Here is a 21,595-nt window from a genome sequence, read left to right on the forward strand (position 1 = left end):
TCTTGCAAATCTTCCAGTGCACCATTGCTGCTACTTTGACATGCCGCTGTTGGTCTGTGCAATCTTCTTGCAGCAGCTTACTGTTTCCTCAGCTTCTTTGCATAGGTGGCACTTACTGTTGCCATCTTCTCCATTCTCGCTTTATATACATTTGTCCTTAAGGGTTAGGTCTCACGCAGCCAGAATTAATCCTCAGTCTCTTTCTTCAACTTTCCTTCTCTTAGCCATTGCTAGGTCTTGTTATTATCTGCTTTACCTGCTATTTATTTAATATACTGGCCATGCAGTGCTTTGTCTCCCCATGCCTCCATTCTGGTCTTCACTTGGTCTTCCTTGTAGGCCAAGAAATTGTTGTTGTTGTTATATACTTTAGAATTAAGAATAGAAAATCCCTGGTCAATCTTGTCTCTTTCTTCAATGCTGAAGCAGAGAGCAATCAGAGATCTGGGAAATTTATAGCAGGCAAAGGCTCAAGAAAATCTCTCTGATATCACCTGATCCCCATATTCAGATATCTGGATTGTGTTAACAACATCCACAGTCAACTAATTGCACGGCGCTCTTCAAACATTAAGTACTCTTTCAATATATAGTACTATATAAACAACAGTTGAAAAGCATTAAGTACTCTTTCAATATATAGTACTACATAAACAACAGTTGGAAAGCAAATCAACAGATTTACATTCAAATGAGAAAAAAAAATACAATACAAATGGAAGTCAAAAGTGGAAAGCCAATTTTGTTCAAGTCTTGTTGAAAACTCTCCTGCTGTCTATTGGTAGCTATTTAAAACACTGCTTATTAATCATTCTTGACACCCATTTCTGTCAGCAGAACTAGTATAAAATTAAAATGTTATAAACCATTTCTCTTAATACACTAGAACAAGGGATGTTCCAATTGAAACAGAAAAAAGCTTTTTACCATGAGTAGTTAACCTGATTCCCTCCCATTTCTCCAACACATAATCATTTCAAATCAGGGTGAATAGCGAAATAAAGGGAATAGCAGCTTTGAACAATAGCAATCAATCTTTAACGAGAATATTAAAATGGTAATTTGAGCTCGCAATGTACATTATATTCCAAATGCACATGAGTACTAAATTATCACTTATGCATAGATGGGAGGGATATGTAATTAAAAGGGTTATTCCACTACAGTATCTAAATAAAGAGTATGTATTTAGGAGTGGATCTCTCAAACTTGCTCTCCTACAGATCCTACAGATCTCTGCATCTTCTTCCTGCATTCTGTACTAACATAGCAGTTTGGTAGTTTCTGCTGCCCTGCCTGTCTTCCAAAGGGCTTTCTCACTGGTCATTTGCTTCTTGCTCACCTCCAGGGCACGAGAGTGACAGAGTTTTCTTTTCTGCCTTCTGAGTGAATAAAAAATAGCAATACAATAAATGCTGTGCTTGCTCTAATGCCATTTCCTGAGTACACAACACTGAAATATGTGACTAGCAACATCAGCCTTCTTCCACCCCACACAGTCATGGAAAATAAGAGATAAAATAAAACTTTGTTTTTAAAATGAAAAGGGAAGTATATTTCAAACTTTAAAATTGTAATTATGCTGTGCTGCACGACCTCTAGGGTATAGAGCTGCCTAATTTATAAGCAACATCTGGAAAGCTGGTTAAACTTCAAAGTTGTTTTTTTAAAACATTAGATGGTATTGATATGTTACAACTCCCCCAGGTACCAGTTTTTAACAGAGGCAAAAGATTTTGTCAAGGAAAAAACAATAAAGTCGATACAATCTAATTTATATATAAAAGTCACAAGTTTATATAATGACGGAACTTATTCAATGTTATAAATTATACTGAACATAAAGACACACAGAAACTATAACCTAAAACTTAGCACAACTTCTGCCTAGTTCGCTGCACTTTTTCTTAGAGATGAGCAAAGTCGTTTTCGCTTTTTTCCCTCTGGATCGCCCCATTTTGCTAACTGAGGGTAATACCAACTATCAGATCAGGGATGGCTTCAAAAATTTTAGCAACTGTTTCTCTGCCCGGTTGCTGGGTAGGTGTGAACATGATGGGCATGGCCTAGTCGGCCTCCTGCACCACGGCGGGGGGGAGGCGTTTTTGTTCTCCCTGGGCTCTGGAGGCTTTTCTCGAGCCTCCGGGAGGGCAAAAATGGCCTCCCCAGGCTCCAGAAGCCCTGTGGAGGTCGGAAACAGGCCCATTTCTGGCCTTCCAGAACTTCCAGGAGGCCTGTTTTTTGCCCTCCCTGGGCTCTGGAAGCTTCCCTCTCCTCCCAGGAGTCTCCATGTGGCCTTCTTCCGGCCTTCTGGAGCCTCCTAGAGGCCTGTCTTCCACCATCCCCAAGCCTCCATGTGGGCCCTGCACATATCTGGTACCCAAAACGGGCCACATGGAGACTCCTGGGAGGGGAGGGGTGGGCGGAGCCAGCCAGGGATGGGATTTGCCGGTTTGCTGAACCGGCCATAAAATTAGCTACCAGTTAGCTACAGATTCGCTCAAACTGGAGCAAACTGGTAGCAGCCCACCCCTCTATCGGATATCAGAATAGTTGGGAAAGTGTTACACTCCCTTCCCAAGCTCCGACACAATGATTTCTTTCTCTGTTTCCTCAGTTTTCTGCTTCCTCTTAAAAAAAAAAAAAACATTTTCCTACCCAGGAGAGGGACAGCTGTGACATCTCCCTTTGCTCTGCAGGACTGAAGTTATGCCTCTCCCAGTACTGATTCTGTTTGAGGGGAAAGATGACGCATTCCTCGTATGCCTGTTATAGGAAGCCAAGGGATATTCTTGCGAATCCAGGCAGGCAGTAACTTATATAATTTATAATCAATGCAAATGGTATTAATTAAACTAGAATAATTTGTCAGGATGACTCAGAATTTTAATTTGGAATGTATTTATTTTGATCAATAAATTCGTGATTAAAAACCCTAATAATAAACTGCTTCCTAAAAGCCTTTCTTTTCCCTCGTTTCATGACATACCAAACATTGCAATGAGATCTAGTCATGTTTCAAGTAACCCATAGAAACCGACAGGACTTCCATTATTGGATTTAATATAAATATGACTAAGTCTAGATTGACTTAAATATGTAGGGAGTGTTCAGGGAAGGATAGTATTTCTGGTGGAGGAGTCTATCTTCTCACATATCCAGACGAAGATAAGGTTTTACAAGACACAGACCAGATTATTTGAATAACTCCCACTAGTGACAAACTTGTTATTCTGGGTAACTTCAACATTAGGGTAGGGACAGACAGTAACAACTGGGACAGAGTCCTTGGCAGGCATGGGAAGGGAAAACTAAATTGCAACATCCTGATGCCTCTGAACACAACCTATGCAACACTAACACAATGCAAGAAAGTACAAATCTATCTGGATGCATCTCAGGTCCAAACATTGGCACATGCTTGACTCTGTCATAGTATGTCAGTGAGATCTTAAAGATCCAATACTTCCGAGATGCATTTAATGAAAAACTCTCCAGCAATTTATCATTTGTAGGAACCTGTCCTGAAAAGTTTAAAGATGTCATCACACACAGTGCAACAACTGTACTTGAACTGAAAACCCAGCCACATCAAGATTGGTTTGATGAAAACTACAAAGACATTTCAGCAGCCCTCCGGGCCAAGAACTAGACCTACAAAGACTGGCAGAATGATCCAGCTTCTGTCTCAAAGAAAGACAAGTTTAAGCAGCTGCAGTCCAAAGCATTGGTCACCAACCGGTGGGCCAGGGACCACTGGTGGTCCACAAGAAAATTTTGGTGGTCCTCAGAGAAATGTCCCCCCCCAAAGCACTCCCCCAAACAAATTAATCCAGACTGCACAGGAGCCATCCACATGGCCCACCCACCCCCTGGCCTCCACCCTTCGGCCAAGTGCAAACCTTAAGTAGAGCCATGCGAGCTGGAACTGGAAGGTAAGACCAATGCAGGGGGAGGGAAATCCACCTTGAGGTGGCTTGCTGACATTGGTGGGAAAGTCGGTCCCATATTCCAGAGCTGCAGTAGTCACAAGACTAGCCCTTTGGTCATCCCGGAGCAGCTCCTCCTATCCATGGCAGGCCGGTGCATCCGGATGGAGGAGGAGCTGCTCTGGGATGACCAAAGGGCCAGTCCTCTGACTACTGCAGCTCTGGAATATGGACCCGACCATTGTTTCCCACCAAAGTCAGCAAGCCACCATCAGTCAAAATTCATATTAGTGGTCCGCGGGATTTAAAATTATGAGTTTGGTAGTCCCTGAGGTCCAAAAGGTTGGCGAACCCTGGTCCAAAGTATGAACAGAAGTTCAAGGAATGCAGGACAAATGGTCACGGAAGAAGGCTGAGCAGGTGGAAGGTTATGCATGCCATCAGAGAGTTTTTCAGTTTATGGGACTTCTAAATCAAAATGGCCCTCCTTGCTAGCCTTTAAGAGGTCAAGCCTGATCAAAGACCAGAAAGGACTGAAAAACCACTACCTGAATTTTTTTTTCAATTTACTCAGCAGGCAATTTCTTCCTCCAATGGTGTTCTAGATATCCTTTTTCGTACTTCATGTCCAAGAACTCCTCAGAAAGCAAAGGCTGGCACACAAAGAGGCCACTTAGGAGCAATCTAGTTCAAGGCCACAGTCTCCCAAGGCTGAACCAATTCCTCAGCCAAGCTGCCCATTAGATCCTTAAGAAAACCCTAAGCTGCCCAACAGGGTCCATCTTTCTCATGAGGTGATTAGTCACCTTAGGTGAGCTAATCAGAGGCTTCTATGTCAGGGGTGGGTGACACACACACACACACACACACACACACACACACACACACACACACACACACATATAGACACTGCTCAAAAAAATAAAGGGAACACAAAAATAAGACATCCTAGATCTGAATGAATGAAATATTCTTATTAAATACTTTGTTCATTACATAGTTGAATGTGCTGACAACAAAATCACACAAAAATTATCAATGGAAATCAAATTTAGCAACCCATGGAGGTCTGGCTTTGGAGTTACACTCAAAATTAAAGTGGAAAAAAACACTACAGGCTGATCCAACTTTGATGTAATGTCCTGAAAACAAGTCAAAATGAGGCTCAGTAGTGTGTGTGGCCTCCACGTGCCTATATGACCTCCCAACAACGCCTGGGCATGCTCCTGATGAGGTGGCGGATGGTCTCCTGAGGGATCTCTTCCCACACCTGGACTAAAGCATCCCCCAACTGGACAGTCTGTGGTGCAACGTGGCGTTGGTGGATGGAGCGAGACATGATGTCCCAGATGTGCTCAATTGGATTCAGATCTGGAGAACGGGCAGGCCAGTCCATAGCATCAATGCCTTCGTCTTGCAGTAACTGCTGACACACTCCAGCCATGAGGTCTAGCATTGTCTTGCATTAGGAGGAACCCAGGGCCAACCGCACCAGCATATGGTCTCACAAGGGGTCTGAGGATCTCATCTCGGTACCTAATGGCAGTCAGGCTACCTCTGGCGAGCACATGGAGGGCTGTGCGCCCCCCAAAGAAATGCCACCCTACACCATTACTGACCCACTGCCAAACCGGTCATGCTGGAGGATGTTGCAGGCAGCAGAACGTTCTCCACGGCGTCTCCAGACCCTGTCACGTCTGTCACATGTGCTCAGTGTGAACCTGCTTTCACCTGTGAAGAGCACAGGGTGCAAGTGGCGAATTTGCCAACCTTGGTGTTCTCTGGCAAATGCCAAATGTTCTGCACGGTGTTGGGCTGTAAGCACAACCCCCACCTGTGGATGTCGGGCCCTCATACCACCCTCATGGAGTCTGTTTCCAATTGTTTGAGCACCCACATGCACATTTGTGGCCCGCTGGAGGTCATTTTGCAGGGCTCTGGCAGTGCTCCTCCTGTCCCTCCTTGCACAAAGGCGGAGGTAGCAGTCCTGATGCTGGGTTGTTGCCTTCCTCCACGTCTCCTGATGTACTGGCCTGTCTCCTGGTAGCACCTCCATGCTCTGGACACTACGCTGACAGACACAGCAAACCTTCTTGCCACAGCTCGCATTGATGTGTCATCCTGGATGAGCTGCACTACCTGAGCCACTTGTGTGGGTTGTAGACTCCGTCTCATGCTAGCACTAGAGTGAAAGCACCGCCAGCATTCAAAAGTCACCAAACCATCAGCCAGAAAGCATAGGAACTGAGAAGTGGTCTGTGGTTACCACCTGCAGAACCACTCCTTTATTGGGGATGTCTTGCTAACTGCCTATGCTTTCCACCTGTTGTCTATTCCATTTGCACAACAGCATGTGAAATTTATTTGCGCATATGAAAACCAATTCATCTTTATATCTTGTTCCTCTAGTTTTTGTATAGATTTAAGTTCACCCCTTTTATTCAATATTTCACCATATCTAACTGTTTGTTCCTTTTTGTATATTATAGGATAAGAAAATGCTTCAATAGTCAATAGCCAGACTGGAATTTTCAAATAACATTGTCTTTTAATCTTCTCCCAATTTAACCACAGAGACTCCCATATATAATGTCTTCTAAAGTACCCCTGTGTTTTAATTCCTTTATACCATAAAAAAGCATGCCACCCCAACAACAGATCATGTCCTTCTAATGTCAACAATCTAGTATTTCTTAATGTTATCCATTCCTTAACCCACATCAAATTTGTAGCTTGGTAATACAACTCCCAATTAGGCAAACCAAATCCTCCTCTTATTCTAGCATCTTGCAAAAGTTTTAACTTTATTCTCGCTTTTTTACCTTGCCATATATATTTCAACACAATTTTATTTAAATCTTCAAAGTAGTCTTTTCCAAGCCTAATTGGAATTGCTTGAAACAAATATAAAATTCTGGGAAATATATTCATCTTGATTGTTGATATTTTCCCTATTAATGACAGTTGTAAATTTTCCCATTTCGCCAAATCTAGCACTATCTGCTGTTTAAGTTTAATATAATTATTCTCTTTTAGTGTACTGCATTCTAAAACAGGTTTCTATGATAAACTGAATGACTTAGATAAGATCTTGACAGGTACTGATTAAAAGGTGATTAAAAAATTGTATGGATATTTATTAGAAATTAAACTAGAAAAGGAACAAGTTAAAGAAACTATGATTGCTTGGGGGAAGAATTTGGGATATGGGATTGATCTTGAGAAATGGCAAAAAATGTGGTCTCAAAATTATAAAATGACAATGTCAACAGCGTATAAAGAAAATTTGTATAAGATGTTTTACAGGTGGCACTTTCCCCTGACAAGAATAGCAAGAATGTTCAAGAATAAATCCGAAAAATGTTGGAAATATCATCAGATACCTGGCTCATATTACCATATGTGGTGGACTTGTGCGGATGCTAAAAAATACCGGACTAAAATCCACACGTGGTTGGAAAAAATGACAAAAAGGCATATAGATTTGAAACCAGAGATATTTTTATTGGGAATTTTACCTGAAATATATAGTAAAGACTTGAAATACCTGATTGTAAATGTATTAACAGTGGCTAGGATTGCATTTGCTAAAAACTGGAAAAATGAGAAAATGCCATCACAGGAGGAAATCATTAAGAAAATATTGGAATGTGCTGAAATGAGTAGATTGACATTTGAAATTAGAGAACAAGAGGATAAACAATTTTATAAAATTTGGGATCTATTCTATCAATGGTTAGACAATAAAATATAGTAATGAAATATGTAGGCTTTTAGAAAATAATATATGAAGATGTATTCTTTTCTAATTATATCTACAAAATGATTCTAGGATAGATCAGGGACAATGATACGAATTGTTATAAAACAAATTAAGTAAAATATGATCATTTTGGAAAACATGAATGAATAAAAGTATAGTCAAATGATTAATAATGATATTAATGTATTTAATATATTGATTGAAAATATGAGATTATATACAATGTAATTATAATTGAAGACTATGAAATGGAAGCACAAAACAATTTGTAAACCAACCGGCACACTGTATGTACATATATGGAAGATGATTTGATGTTTTTATGTTTTGTTTGTTTATGTTTGTTTCAAAAACCAATAAAAATATTTTTTTAAAAACAACATGTGAAATTGATTGTCAATCAGTGTTGCTACCTAAGTGGACAGTTTGATTTCACAGAAGTGTGATTGACTTGGAGTTACATTTTGTTGTTTAAGTGTTCCCTTTATTTTTTTGAGCAATGTATATTCTTGTATACTCATTTATGAGCTCTACATATAAAACCACTAGGCATAATGAGTGAATTTTACTGCATTCAGTGAAAGCAAAGGATAATTAATTTTCCACCCAACCAATTTCTCACAACACTTTATTATGTCAAACTGAATATTCATCAATAAAAATGCTGCTTTTATTTTTCCTGCATAAAGCTCAGCTATTCAAATAATTTTCACCTAACAACTCTAGTTGTTCTAGCTCAGGCCTGCACAATTGAAGGTAAGCCGACACATTGGTGAATGAAAAATCCTTGTGGGCTGCAAAGGAATACTTGGCCAGCCAGTCTGCTGTCTGGCAACTAGCAGAGCCGCATATGGCCCAAGAGCCATAAGTTAGAATAAACAGAATACTGATCAACTGTAGTGTGTGTACCCCAATCCAATAATTTTGACTCTAGCAGGCATCAGATTTTACAGATTTGTAGCCAGCCAACTCCCCAAAATCTAACAATGTTATACATTCCTCCTGTTTGAGTTCATGGAGTTTTAAAATTTCAAGTCTAGGTTACGGTCCCAGTATTTCTAGTGATTTCCCATTGAAGTACTAAGTCGATCCAGTCCTGCTTACTTTTTCAAGATCTACCAAGGCAGGTAGATTATATCACCTAAACGAGCAATTAATACACATGACCCTCTTTTATATTTTCATAGGCTTGGTTTAGTTGTCAAAGTTGGAATTAATCCATGCTTGTCCCATGATGGCCACAGCCACCAAATGTTATTCTGCATATGGGAATGACGGTGGATGCAAGTTGCTGCCACTTCATGTCTCAGATTGTTTTTTCAAAGCATCTATAAGCCACAAAACACAAATTGTATGCATGAACTGATTATTAGTTGTCTTCAATTAGTCATTTCGGCTTCTCTTTTTACGCATTTTCCTCCCGTAAATGTTGACTTCCTGTCTTTCCGGAAATACTGACAGAAATCTAGAACGAAGAGGTATATATAATGTTACCGCACAGCAACATCTCTAGCACTTAATGAGACACAATGAACTCTTCCTTTTGCACATGAAAGACTTTTTGTTTGGCACTGCATCTTTACAGATGCCTCTTGTTTATGCTTTTACAAAATCAGCTTGGAGTTGCTTGGTTATGGACAACCGGGACTCTCCAAAGATTATGGAGACTGGTGAGAAGCAGTCTGTTCAGCCCTACAAAAGAAGCCAGGCTGAGAAAAGTGATACAGTTGGTAGGAGTACTAAATTCCTGCTAATAGTAAGATGTAATTCTTTTGGACCTAAAAGATGCTTGAGGTGATTTTTTTTTTTTTTTTAATCTCTGAAGTGCATTACTCTGAATATTTTCCAGCTCATCCTCAATATTCAGACATTTTAGCTAGGGACAAATACAAGTAGTCTTCAACTTATGATGACAATTTAGCCCAACATTTGTTGTTGAACAAAACATTTGTTAAGTGAATTTTGCCTTTTACAACCCTTCTTGCATAGTTGTTAAGTAACTGCAGTTGTTAAGTTAATAATAGGTCATTAATAAGTAAGTCTGGCTTCCCCATTGATTTTGCTTGTCAGGTCACAAAAGATGATCACGTGTCCCCAGGACATTGCAAACGTCACAAATACAGCATTAAATTTTGATCATGTGACCATGGGGATTTTGCAACCGTCGTAAGTGTGGAAAATGGTCATGTTACTTTTTTCAGTGCCATTATGACTTCGAATGGTCACTAAATGAACTGTTGTAAATCAAGGATTACCTGTTCTATAACCATATCAATAACTGGGAACAGTTATAGGGGAACATGTGGTTTCTTTACTATAACACTTCTCCAATATTCTGTACCTGAACAATATACTGGAGTACAGCTTCATCTGGGTTGAGGGGATTATCTATATTTATTTCCACTTATTTTAGCTCTCATTAAGACTCAAAGCCTGCTTTGGCTACCTTGATTGAATAATCTATGCTAAGATCAGATTAAAGGAAATGTGTTCCTATTAATTCGCTGGTAACATTGTTAACTATTTATTACCATATTATACACTGAAATAACCTGGCTAGAATGGGATTTGAAGCAGTGGTGGGTTTCAAAACTTTTTACAGTCGGTTCGGTGTGAGTGCACACTTTGCTTCGTGCATGTGCGTTTGCAACTCACCTTCTGCTGCAAGCCCTGTGTGTAAAACAGCTGATGTGCGGCAATCGGCTGTGCCATGCGAAGCAGCTAAGGTTGAATATTTCCTGCTCAGTCAGTATAGAGCCGGGACAGGTGGGAGAGCCCAGCAACTGATCGTCGGAGCTACTGGTTCAGCCGAACTGGGCCAAACTGATAGAATACCACTGATTTGAAGGCAATGATTTATTATGGCTCTAGATGAAAGATTTCAGAAAATCGTGGTTAGAAAATCCTGTTTAGTGCTGTGGCATCCACAAGGAGTCAACAGTATGTGTGACAGTGATCAAAGTATTGCCTCTCTTTATCATGGGTTGCGTTCACTGTATGCAAGTGAAAACCAGGGGCACTTTGATTACCCTGGTTGCACCTGCCATTTCAATTCTGTTGATTCCCATATTACTGCGGTTTGCCCCCCATGCAATTAACATATATTTGAAACTTTAGGAAAGGCTGTCCGTAACTGTGCATTTTGAGGTCTTCAACCAATTTTTTATCTCCATTCCATTAACCTACCCAAAATTAATATCTGATGCCAGCAGAGGCTGAATGAGGACACAATTTGAAGCTTAATCTGGACACCAAGATAAAGTTCTTCTGGTCATCTGAAAACAGATCAAGAAAAAGGTCCTTTCCTTGAGTGAAGCTCAAGTTTGTAATTTGGGTGTCCTCCTGGATTCAGCCTTGAACATTTATGCCCTTTTTTCAATAGTGGCCAGGAAAGCACAACTATACCTGTTCCTGTTCCTGTCAAATCTGGTCATAATGGTAAATGACTTAATTGCATTCTGTTCATGCTACTGCAATGTAGTCAGTCCAGGATTCCATTACAAAGAATTCAAAAATTTTAGCTAGTGCCAAAGCTGTAGCCACATTACTAAATGGGGATAGTTATAGGAAACATGTTACTTCTTTATTATAACAATGGCTTATTGACATCTCTTTTTTTTGCATGATGCAAAATACTAGTCATTATTTCACCAATGTACATGATTAATGTGCTAGATTCTATACATCATACATGTCTATATAAGCTATGCACTGTTTGAAACTAAGCTGAAAAAATGAAATTTCCCGTTGAATTCTTCTCAGTTCCAGCATCATTAGAGGTATTGTGGGAATGTGAGAGAGGCCTTTCTCAGTGGATGACTCTGGACTTAGGAATTCTCTAACAAGAGACATGATACTAGTTCTGCTCTAAAATACTTCTGCCTTCAATGAAGTACCAACTGATCCAGATAGGTATTTGATCTGTACCCCATTGAATTCTGTGGACAGTTTTTCTCTACATACTGATGGATTCTATATACTTTTAAGAGGGCTTTTATTACACTTGTTTATGTTGACCAATTAATACCCTTTATATGTCAAGGCTTATTTCAATTTGTATTTTTCTTATGCCTACATGGTGCACAGCCAAAAGCATTTTAAAGGAATCGCCCAACTTTTCCCAACCTCCCATTGTCTCCATCTGCGTTGCCACTGAAACTTCCACAACAGCTGAGCATGGCCTCTCCAAGTTGTGGAAGGTTGCTTTGTCCACATGTGGGATTGATTTATTCTCTGACAATAAAAGCCCTCAGAGAACAATTAGTCCAACAGACCATCTATACTTTGTAGCTTCTTTCATGGGACTTCTCTGGTATGCCTAAAAATACATAAAAGCCCCAAATCAACTCAGCAACAAAGAAGAGCCTCTACCAAACAAAAGCAAAGAACTCAGCAAGACCGATTCTCAGGGGTTCCTTTGACAGTTCATTTGCCAATGCCATTCTACTCTTCAAGGACTATAGGCTGGGGCATCCACTGATGGAAGATGTATCTCAGGAGGTTGTGGTCAGGGTTGATGCCTTGTCTATCCATTTCTATAAACTTGTATATACTTTAATATTTCTCCCTAAAATGCTAATTCAAAATCTACTTAGTTTATATTTATTTTTTGCTAGTGTTTTCAATTTTGGCATGGATTGTATTATATTTGAACCTGTTATGAATTTGAGTTTATATTATGCTGATGCCTACCTATTAATTCCAAAGACTATGTTGATAAATGGCATTAACATGTTGTAGAATGCTAGAATGGCCACTGCCAAGGTTCTGACTAATGCCTTAATCAAATCATGAGCCTCAGGCCAAGCTTCAAAAGAAATCCAGTTATTTATTAGGAGCTTCATGTCGGCACAGACCAAATGAAGCCAATTCTGACCTCACTTTATTCGCTCTTTGGCTCTGACCCTGTTTCCTCCTGCCCCCAAGATGTGTCATCAGTCACATTCCCCAACAAAGCAATTCTGCAGGTTGCAGAAGTCATTCCCTCTGGGCACTGTGGATCTCCGTAGAGATGACCTTGACATTACTAGCTGGAATGTGCTTAGTTTTGACTGAAATGCAAGTCCCTCGATGCAGCTGCAAGGTTCAATTCTCCATCCCTCTTGTCTATGGCAACTCGAAAGCAGGTCAGGAATGCTTCGTGAGTTGACAGCCACATTCAAACTCTCCCAAGAAAATATTTCATTTTTCCAAAATATTCTGTTGCTTGAAAAAATGTCTTCAATAGGACTTCACAATCACAAAATATCAAAAGCTCTTATTCTGTACACTTATATTCTATTCAAAACTATGATTTTTTTCTCTTGCATTTCAGTTTGTAAGACTGTATAATTTATGCTCTTTTGAATAAAGCATTCTCTTCCTACGTTGAATGTTTTTTGTCAGTTTTTTGACAGAAGCTGAACATTTTCAAAATCCTGGCCTGTTAACCTAACCCTAACCCTTATTTGCAAACAACACTTTATACATCTGATTTAAAAACAACCCACAAACAAGCTAGGCCACAAAAAAAGTTAAACTACGATAATATTTCTCTTTGTTGAAAGAAAAAATGAAAGATGGCTATTTAGCTGGAATCTGTAACAATATATTTCCATATGTACCACCCTACTAAAATACACTACTGAAGTTTCAGAAAGCAAAGAAGTGAAGTGGGATAGGAAAAAAATAGTAGTAGAGACCCATCAGAGTCAAAGAAACATAATCATTGCTCTATTTTAAATATGAGTAAGGCTGCATATTACCCAATGTATGCAATCTGAATTCCCATGAATATTGATTTCTTCCATTATACGAATGATGCCATTCATTTATATGGCTAAAAATAAGCTATTAATAATGGTATACACCTAAACACCCTAATTTTACCCCAAAAAAATCACCTTGCTTGGAAGTGCCTATATTTGTGGATGCTACATTAATAATTTTTAGATTCTTAGGACTTGAAATATTAAATTTCCACCAGTTTTAGACAGTGAATCTAACTGTACATTACAAATACATAATAACATTTATTCCATTTCATGCATACCCCCATGTTTTGGGAGAGGCCTGTGCTTGTGATGCTCTGATGAGGTTGAGAATTCTTAGCAATAGTGTATTCTACTAGAAGGGTTATTCATGTTAGACAGGTCTTAGTGGAAGAGACAGACTAAATGAATACATCAACTCATTTAATACAGTGAGCAAACAGAAAAAGAATTCTATACCAGATTGGTTCGGTCATCACACGGGTCAACTAAAATCATGTCAGATGTTACAGTTCCTGGGCAATTGTTGACAAGTATGCAATGGGACTCAAGAGCTATGGCTGGGATTGTAAGATTAATGGAAGAACAACAAGCACAGACATAACAAAAGCATAATATGTTTGAAAATCATGCCATTATGGCCTCTTATTATAAATTGGAACCAACAAAATGGGAACACTTAAAGTGAATGATTGAACATTAGAAAAAAATTTATCCAAACTCAAATATCACTGAACAGTGATTAGGAAACCAAAGGAGATTCATTACCAGAAATAAAATATTCAGGAATGCAGAACTGGAAAAGATTCAGAAAACGGAAGATCCCCAAACAATAGTAGAATAGTAGAAGAAATTCAGATAACACAATTGTTATTATAATATCAAATAAACAAAAATCTAATATGAACTTCAGAAATGATAACTTAGAAGTAGTAATAACAACATAGCCAGTACAGGCCAGTCCTGAAACAACATATGAATGGTCCCTCTCTACAAAAAGGGGAATGAAAAGGAAAAAATATGACATATGCAGAATGATTCATAGAAAGACAAAAACTGCCAGCACTGAAAATAGTGTCCCCAAAAGATCTGGCATCTATAACGAAGGATGGATATAAGGTCCTTGCAAGGATTAAAATAGCATTTATCAAAAAGACCAATCAATTTGCTTACAATAAAAGTCAGTTTGGTCTAGACTCTAGTGGTTAAAAGCATTACACTTTAAGTGGAGACTGTGAGTTTAAGTCCCATCTTAGCCATGAATGCCAGCTGGGTGATCTTGGGCCAGTCACTCTGTCTCTCAGCCCAACACACCTCACAAGGTTGTTGCTGTGGGCAAAACAGCAGGAGGAAGGTATGTTGGTTCACTGCCTTGAGTTATTTGTAAAAATAATAAAGGGATACTATTCATTTGTTTGTTTGTATACTTATTTTAAATTAAAATAAAATGCAACAAGGGTGGTTACAAGGGCAAGGTGGGAAAAAGTATTGAAATTAATAAACCAAAACAAAATCATATTCAATCCCAAAGTGACAGATCAGACTGGAGGCTAAGACAAAGACATTAAGATCAGATGCAATTTAAGGAACATGAAAGAGCAAAAAGAATGAAGAAACAAGACAACCATAATTTAAAAAATCACTTACCAGAAAAATGGGGAAAGCTTCAGAAATCATTAAGCAACAATCTCAGCAATAGTAGGAAAATTGAATGCTATGAGCACAAATCTTCCAATTTAAGCAAAACCAACCATTTTAATCAGACCATAGACAGGTGTATATATACAGCCCTAGAATTTCTGAAAATAGGAAACCAAACAAAAAGGAAACAATCCAGTTTTGGAACGCTCTATGAGAAACTCAAAGAGACTATAATAAAAATGCTGAATGATAAAAGAATTTGAAGGTAAATTTAATAAAAATCAAATGGAAGAATAGCAACAGCAAAATGGTTAAAAATGGAGTGAAAAGAATTAAAAACTCTTTCCTGGAAATAATCAATTGCATGGCTTTTGGCTCAGATATCTGAGTAGCTTATATTCAATTTCAGCTCAACAGATTAATGAAGTATTTCATTAAGGAAACATCAGCAACTGGTTAATATCTGGCAAAGCTTACCTGATTCAAAAAGATCCAGCATAAGAGTGTCGGGTATTCACCGGTATTGATCCTGATCTGCCTTTCGTGGTTCAAGCCGATGCTTCCTTGGGAACACTTATAAACTTTCCATAGTTAATTCTTTTTTCCCCCCATATTTCTCACTTATATTTTTATAAATCATTACTAATAATTAAAAGTGTTCCCTTTTAATTCTCTCAATCATTTTAATTCATTTATTTATTAACAAACATCCCACTGCATTACAATAAATATTTTATCCATCATCATATTTTCTAAAGTTATTTCTATTTGTAATATAACAAAGCTATTTTATATACCTTTGCAGAATCCCTTTTACAATTAAATTTTCACCCATTATCTCTAAACAAACTTATGGTTACAATCCTTATATCTTTTCTCTGTTTCTCCATTTCTTGTTTCTGTCTTTTACAACTTCTTTTCCTTGCCTTCTTCCCCCTCTTCTTCTCCCTCCCCTTTTACCCCCTCGTCTCTCTACTTCTAACTCTCTCATCTGTAATCCCCTCTTCTGTTGCTTTCTAATATTATACTTATCTTTCAAATTGTTCTTCTTCTTTTTTGGTTGTTTTTTCTAATCTTAAACCTTTCACTCTCTTTCCCCCCTTTACTTTTTTCCCCCCACTTAAAATTATTTGATCATTAAAGATGGCTTCTTCTTTGTCCCAATCTTCTTGTTCTGCAAGCGTTTCTTGTTGCTTCTCAGTTCCAGATCTCCATTTCTAAGAATTGAAACACGAAGCCAAAAGAACTTCTCCCTTCTTGTGTGTCTTCTTTCCATTTTTTAAGTTCCGTTTTCAGTTCTTTTAAGAGTGATACCATTTTAAAAACTTTTAAATAACCACCCAGTTAATTTTAGTCATCTAGATGCAAAAACCAAAAATCACCAAGTAATCCAAGGCTGTTTCTACTTGCTTCTTTTTTCCACGTTCTCTTCCTGGGGTTCTATTATTTTGTTACCAAGTTTCCATTAAAATGTATCTTTGAGGAATCTTGTTAAAATTTCACTGTAAGTTCCTTTTAATTACAGTTCCATTCCTTAATTCCAGGCAGTCTCCTCCATTTATCCAGATCCTGCCCTTCTATTCTTTTTTTTTTTCCTCCTTTCCAGCTTTTAAAAACTTTTAAATGTCCAGAAATCTTTATTTATCCCTTTGACTTTTATTTTCAGCTTAGATGCCTATTAATGTCAAAGTAGATTTTTTTTTCAGTTTCTTGCTTAAGTCTCTTAGCTGTCAGTATAAGGAAGGGAAGAAAAAAAACCTAATCCTTTCCCTTCTTTCTCTCCTTCACAGCTTCAAAATCTTCTTTGGGAACAATTTGGGAACAAAAGTTTAAATTCCAGGGTACCTTATTTGTTGCTTTTGCTGTTTGACCTGGTCAACCAAAACTTTCTCTTCTTATCTTCCTCCTGCACATTCTTTTCCGGTCGAGTTCTTCTTTGTGGTGGCCATTTCTGACCTCTGCTGGGAAAGGGAGTAATGGCCAGCTGGGGAGAAGAGATGCAGCTCTCCTCAACCCTGCAGGCAGCCTCCCCCCTCTTCACCACCTCTACGAGGTGGCTTAGCCCCGAAACCAGCCAGCGCTCCAGCGGCAAGCACAGATCGAAGCCTCGGAGAGACGAGGTTTCGGTCTGTCGCCGAAGAAGCTCAAACCGGAAGTCCGGGTATTTACCGGTATCGAACACCCCGATCCTGATCTGCCTTTCGTGGTTCAAGCCGATGCTAGTGACGTAGCAGTAGGAGCGGTGCTATTGCAACACAATGATAAGGGGGTACTGCAGCCATGTGCCTATACATCTAAAAAATTCAGTCCTACTGAACGAAATTGGGCTATATGGGAGAAGGAGGCTTTTGCGGTCTGTTGGGCTTTGGCAACCTGGAGGAATATGTTAGAAGGGAGTCCAAGTCCCTTTTGAAGTGTGGATTGACCACAGAAATCTTGAGGCACTACAGTCGCCACGGAAATTGTCCCCTAAACAGGTACGCTGGGCATTATATTTCCGTCATTTTAATTTTATATTGTGATTTGTCCCTGCGGGGAAAAACTTTATGGCAGATGCACTTTCCCGCTTGCCACAATATAATAGTAGGTGAGTGAGGTGGTACAACCTCTCATTCTGGCACAAGGTTCCATATACTCTTTATGGTCCCAATTGGCAACGGATTTGTGTGAAGCAATACGGCATGATCGATGGTTGAAAGAGAATCCTATGTTGTGTGAAATTCGAGACGGCATGGCATGGAAGGGCACAAAATTGTATATACCAAAAATACTACGACTCAGGGTCTTGAAACAGTATCATGACACTAAACCGGCTGGTCACTATGGGTTTTTAAAAACATTACATCTAGTGAAACATTAATTTTGGTGGCCCACTATGAGGACAGATATAAAGGACTATATTAAAGGATGTCATGTTTGTGAGACAACAAAAACCAGACCAGGAAAACCGTTAGGATTACTACAACCAATATCAGATCCTCATCGTCCATGGCAGGATATCGGTATGGATTTTATTGTAGACTTACCTAATAGCCGGGGTTATACTGTTATTTGAACCGTAATAGACCTTTTCTCCAAGCAGGCACATTTTATACCCTGTACTGGTCTACCGTCAGCACGTAAATTAGCCGGTCTATTCATTAAGCACGTTTATTGGTTACATGGTGTGCCACAACAGATTATATCTGATGGGGGGGTACAGTTCACTGCCCGATTTTGGAGAGAATTCTTACAGATTATAGGGTCATTGCAAGGACTGAGTACGGCATACCATCCCAGGACTAATGGGGCTGCATAAAGAGCCAATGTGGTGATAGAATGCTACTTACGTTGTTATGTGTCGTACCAGCAGACAGACTGGGCTACGTTAATACCTTTTGCTGAAGTAGCGTATAATAACACAGTACATAGCAGCACAGGACACACCCCTTTTAAGGTTGTATATGGAATGGATTTCGTAGCTGTACCTGAATTATCTGAGATGATGGACAACCGTACCACTGCTACCACCTGGTATACGAAGATCACAGAAACTTGGAGATATGTATATGAAGCTATACATAAGGCATTTAAAGCTTATAAGACACATGCTGATAAGAAACGGAGTGATCACCCACCATTTCAAATGGGAGATTTAATATATTTGTCCACCAAATATCTGAAGTTGGGTGTCCCATGTAAAAAGTTGGGCCCCAAATATATAGGACCCTTTACCATAAGTCAGGTGATTAATCCTGTTACAGTACAGTTGAACTTACTGCCACAGTTCAAAAAGGTCCACCCAGTATTCCATATTAGTCTCATTAAACCTGGAAGACGTAATCCCCATGATCGGTTACCTGGTCCAGTGAAGGCAGATCATTATGAGATAGAGTCTATTATTGATGCACGGATATATAGAGGAGGTCTACACTATTTAGTAAAATGGAAGGGAATATCCTTTAGGTGAGGCATCATGGGTTGGCCACATTGATATTAATGCACCACGTCTTCAACTGAGGATCCATAAACAGTACCCTGGGAAACCCAAGGGGGGGATGTGAACCACTATGGTGATAATTATTCCCTTTTTATTGCTTTACAGGCGGATCTCTGGTAGAGGGGGCCGCCTGTCGGGCTCCGAGTTCACCCAGAGCCCGTCAGCTCTGGATATGCCTTGCAGCAAGTCAGCTGGCCATGTCACCTTATCTCTGCTGCTGCTGGATCTGTATTTCTGCTATGTGCTGGTCGATGATTTTGGAATGACTCAGCAGAGCTGAGAATGGCTTCTGCAACAACTGCGGGGCTGCAGGATGGATTCTGCAACAACTGTGGGGTTGCTGGAACTGGCTCTTTATTGATGTGGTGCATATTGTTAAAGTGGGTTGGGGCACATATAGGTGGTAATTAGGACTTAGGTTAAAACATGGTAAAGATGGCACCAGGTGGGGATCAGTTAATGAGGGTCGGAATAAGGTAGGGATGTAGACATGTTATAGAGTTTATAGCATTTAGGGATAATGAGTTAGGCATGGCCAGAATTAGAACTACATATAGGCCTGGGTGTGGTGGGGTGTGTCTCATGATAATGATGATAAAAGGAAAGGGAGCAAACTCAAACCCAACTCTTGCCTGATTAGAGTATTTGTTGTTTGATGCTATATTGAATAAACCATCATTGTCCTGAAGAGGAGCTGGAGTTTGGATTCATTTAAAGACAAATCTTCAATACTCAAGAACTGGCTGAGAAAGAGACAATACCAGGAAACTACAGGCTGATAACATTCTTGCCTAAAATGTTTAAATTACTCATTGACGTAATAGTGAACAACATCCAAAATTATTTAGAAGAAAGTAACATCTTTCCAGTAAACAGAAAAGAGATAATCAGAATAGTGGAGGTACAAAAGATAGATAAAATGGTTTTGGAGAATTGCAAAACGTGAAAAAAAATTTTTACATATGGTCTGGATTGATTATAAAAAAGCAACTGATACTAATCAAACTAATAATATTAATAATGTAGATTACTATTTACAAAACAAATTTTGTTTGAATCGAAAATGAATTATGTAAGGACAACAATTATTGAAGTGCTACTGAGATTGGTGAACATGGTTAGAACACATGGAAATAACAAAATTCAAGCTTCTCCTCAGCCTTGGAAAATTCTCTCATATATCTCCCTTTCTTCCTACCTCTTAATCTAATTCCCTCCTCTCAGCTGCATGATTTAAATTAATCTACACTAAAAGTTGAGTAACCTATTTTCAGGTGGTTGAACAAAGAAAATTAACATGAAATACAAGAATAGGATATTCACTAAATTGCAAAGAATAGGATTATCAAGCCAAAACTAAGAATTTAAATCCTGCTGATTTTAACAATAGTGTTAATGTTTATTTAAATCTCTTTTAGAATCAACTCCTCTATCTACCAGCTCTCTGTTAGTTAAATATCATTAAGTCAGATTTAATTCTTTGCGACATTATAAGATGTGCTTGCCATCCTGAACTTCTTTAATAATAACTCGTAGTTCTTCCACATCACTGTAATGTCTTTCACACCATCCATCCAGATTATCTATTGTCTTTTTCTTCTACTTCCTTTACCTTGCCAAGCTTAGTTATTTTTTCTAGCCCTCTGCTTATTAATATAATTTGTCTAAATTATGTTTCTCTTAGTGATCAGCATCTCAAAGCCACAGTCAGATATTTTTCAGTCTAGGAATGATTCACTGATTCTTCTTTCAATTCATGGTACTCTTAGTAAACACCTTCAAAAACAGAAACGAAAAGCATCTACATGTCTTATCCTGTCAAGTCATAGCTGTAGATAATCATTATTTTAACTGTTTTCATTGAAAGATAGCAATCCTTCATGGTATCGTTTATCATTGCTTCCTCCCTCTTCATTTCTCAAACACAATCAATCTTATCTAATCTTGTGCTCAAAAAAAAAAACTTGATGTACCACCTTCACCCTTTCACAATTAACTGTAACTTCAAAAAGTGTGCAGTTGAAGTTGTCATTGCACCCTTAGTATTTATCATTACTGTAACCCATATTTTCATTTTATCGTTTTATTTTCATCATCATCATAATTTCTAAGTCTTCTTTACTTTCAGATAACAAATGAGTGTTGCCTATGTATTTCATATAATTAGTGTTTACTTCAGTTGTCATCCCTTCCAATCTTCCCAGTCTTAAAATATATTAGTTTTTTAAGTTAAATGAATGCAAGAAAGATACACATCACCATCCTAAAACATTGCACCACCACCCATCTGATCACTCTGCATTTGGGTGTTGTGGTTCGCCGGCAGCCTGTGCAGACAGCAGCAGAATCGTACAGTAGGGAAGAACAGGGACCAGTCCAGGTGTCTGGGGAGGACTCAGACGAGGGTCCTGCATCCAATACAGAGATGGAGCCAGGACCATCTGGGAGTTATGTGCTGACTCCGGAGCCTCCAGAATCTGGCAGCAGCGAGGCGGAGGAACAAGGGGAGCCTGTTCCCAGTGCGTGTGTGCGC

General features: G+C 39.0%; 1 protein-coding gene across 2 annotated transcripts in view; it reads right to left on the reverse strand.

The window, feature by feature from the left end:
* TMEFF1 (transmembrane protein with EGF like and two follistatin like domains 1) overlaps positions 1-21,595 on the reverse strand; it is a 128,023-nt gene that overhangs the window by 96,220 nt on the left and 10,208 nt on the right. The gene's annotated exons all lie outside the window — the stretch shown is intronic.

Source organism: Notechis scutatus, chromosome 3 (genome assembly GCF_049901735.1).
Source record: "Notechis scutatus isolate UNSWTSFEM ecotype Mainland chromosome 3, rNotScu1.2, whole genome shotgun sequence".
Taxonomy (NCBI): domain Eukaryota; kingdom Metazoa; phylum Chordata; class Lepidosauria; order Squamata; family Elapidae; genus Notechis; species Notechis scutatus.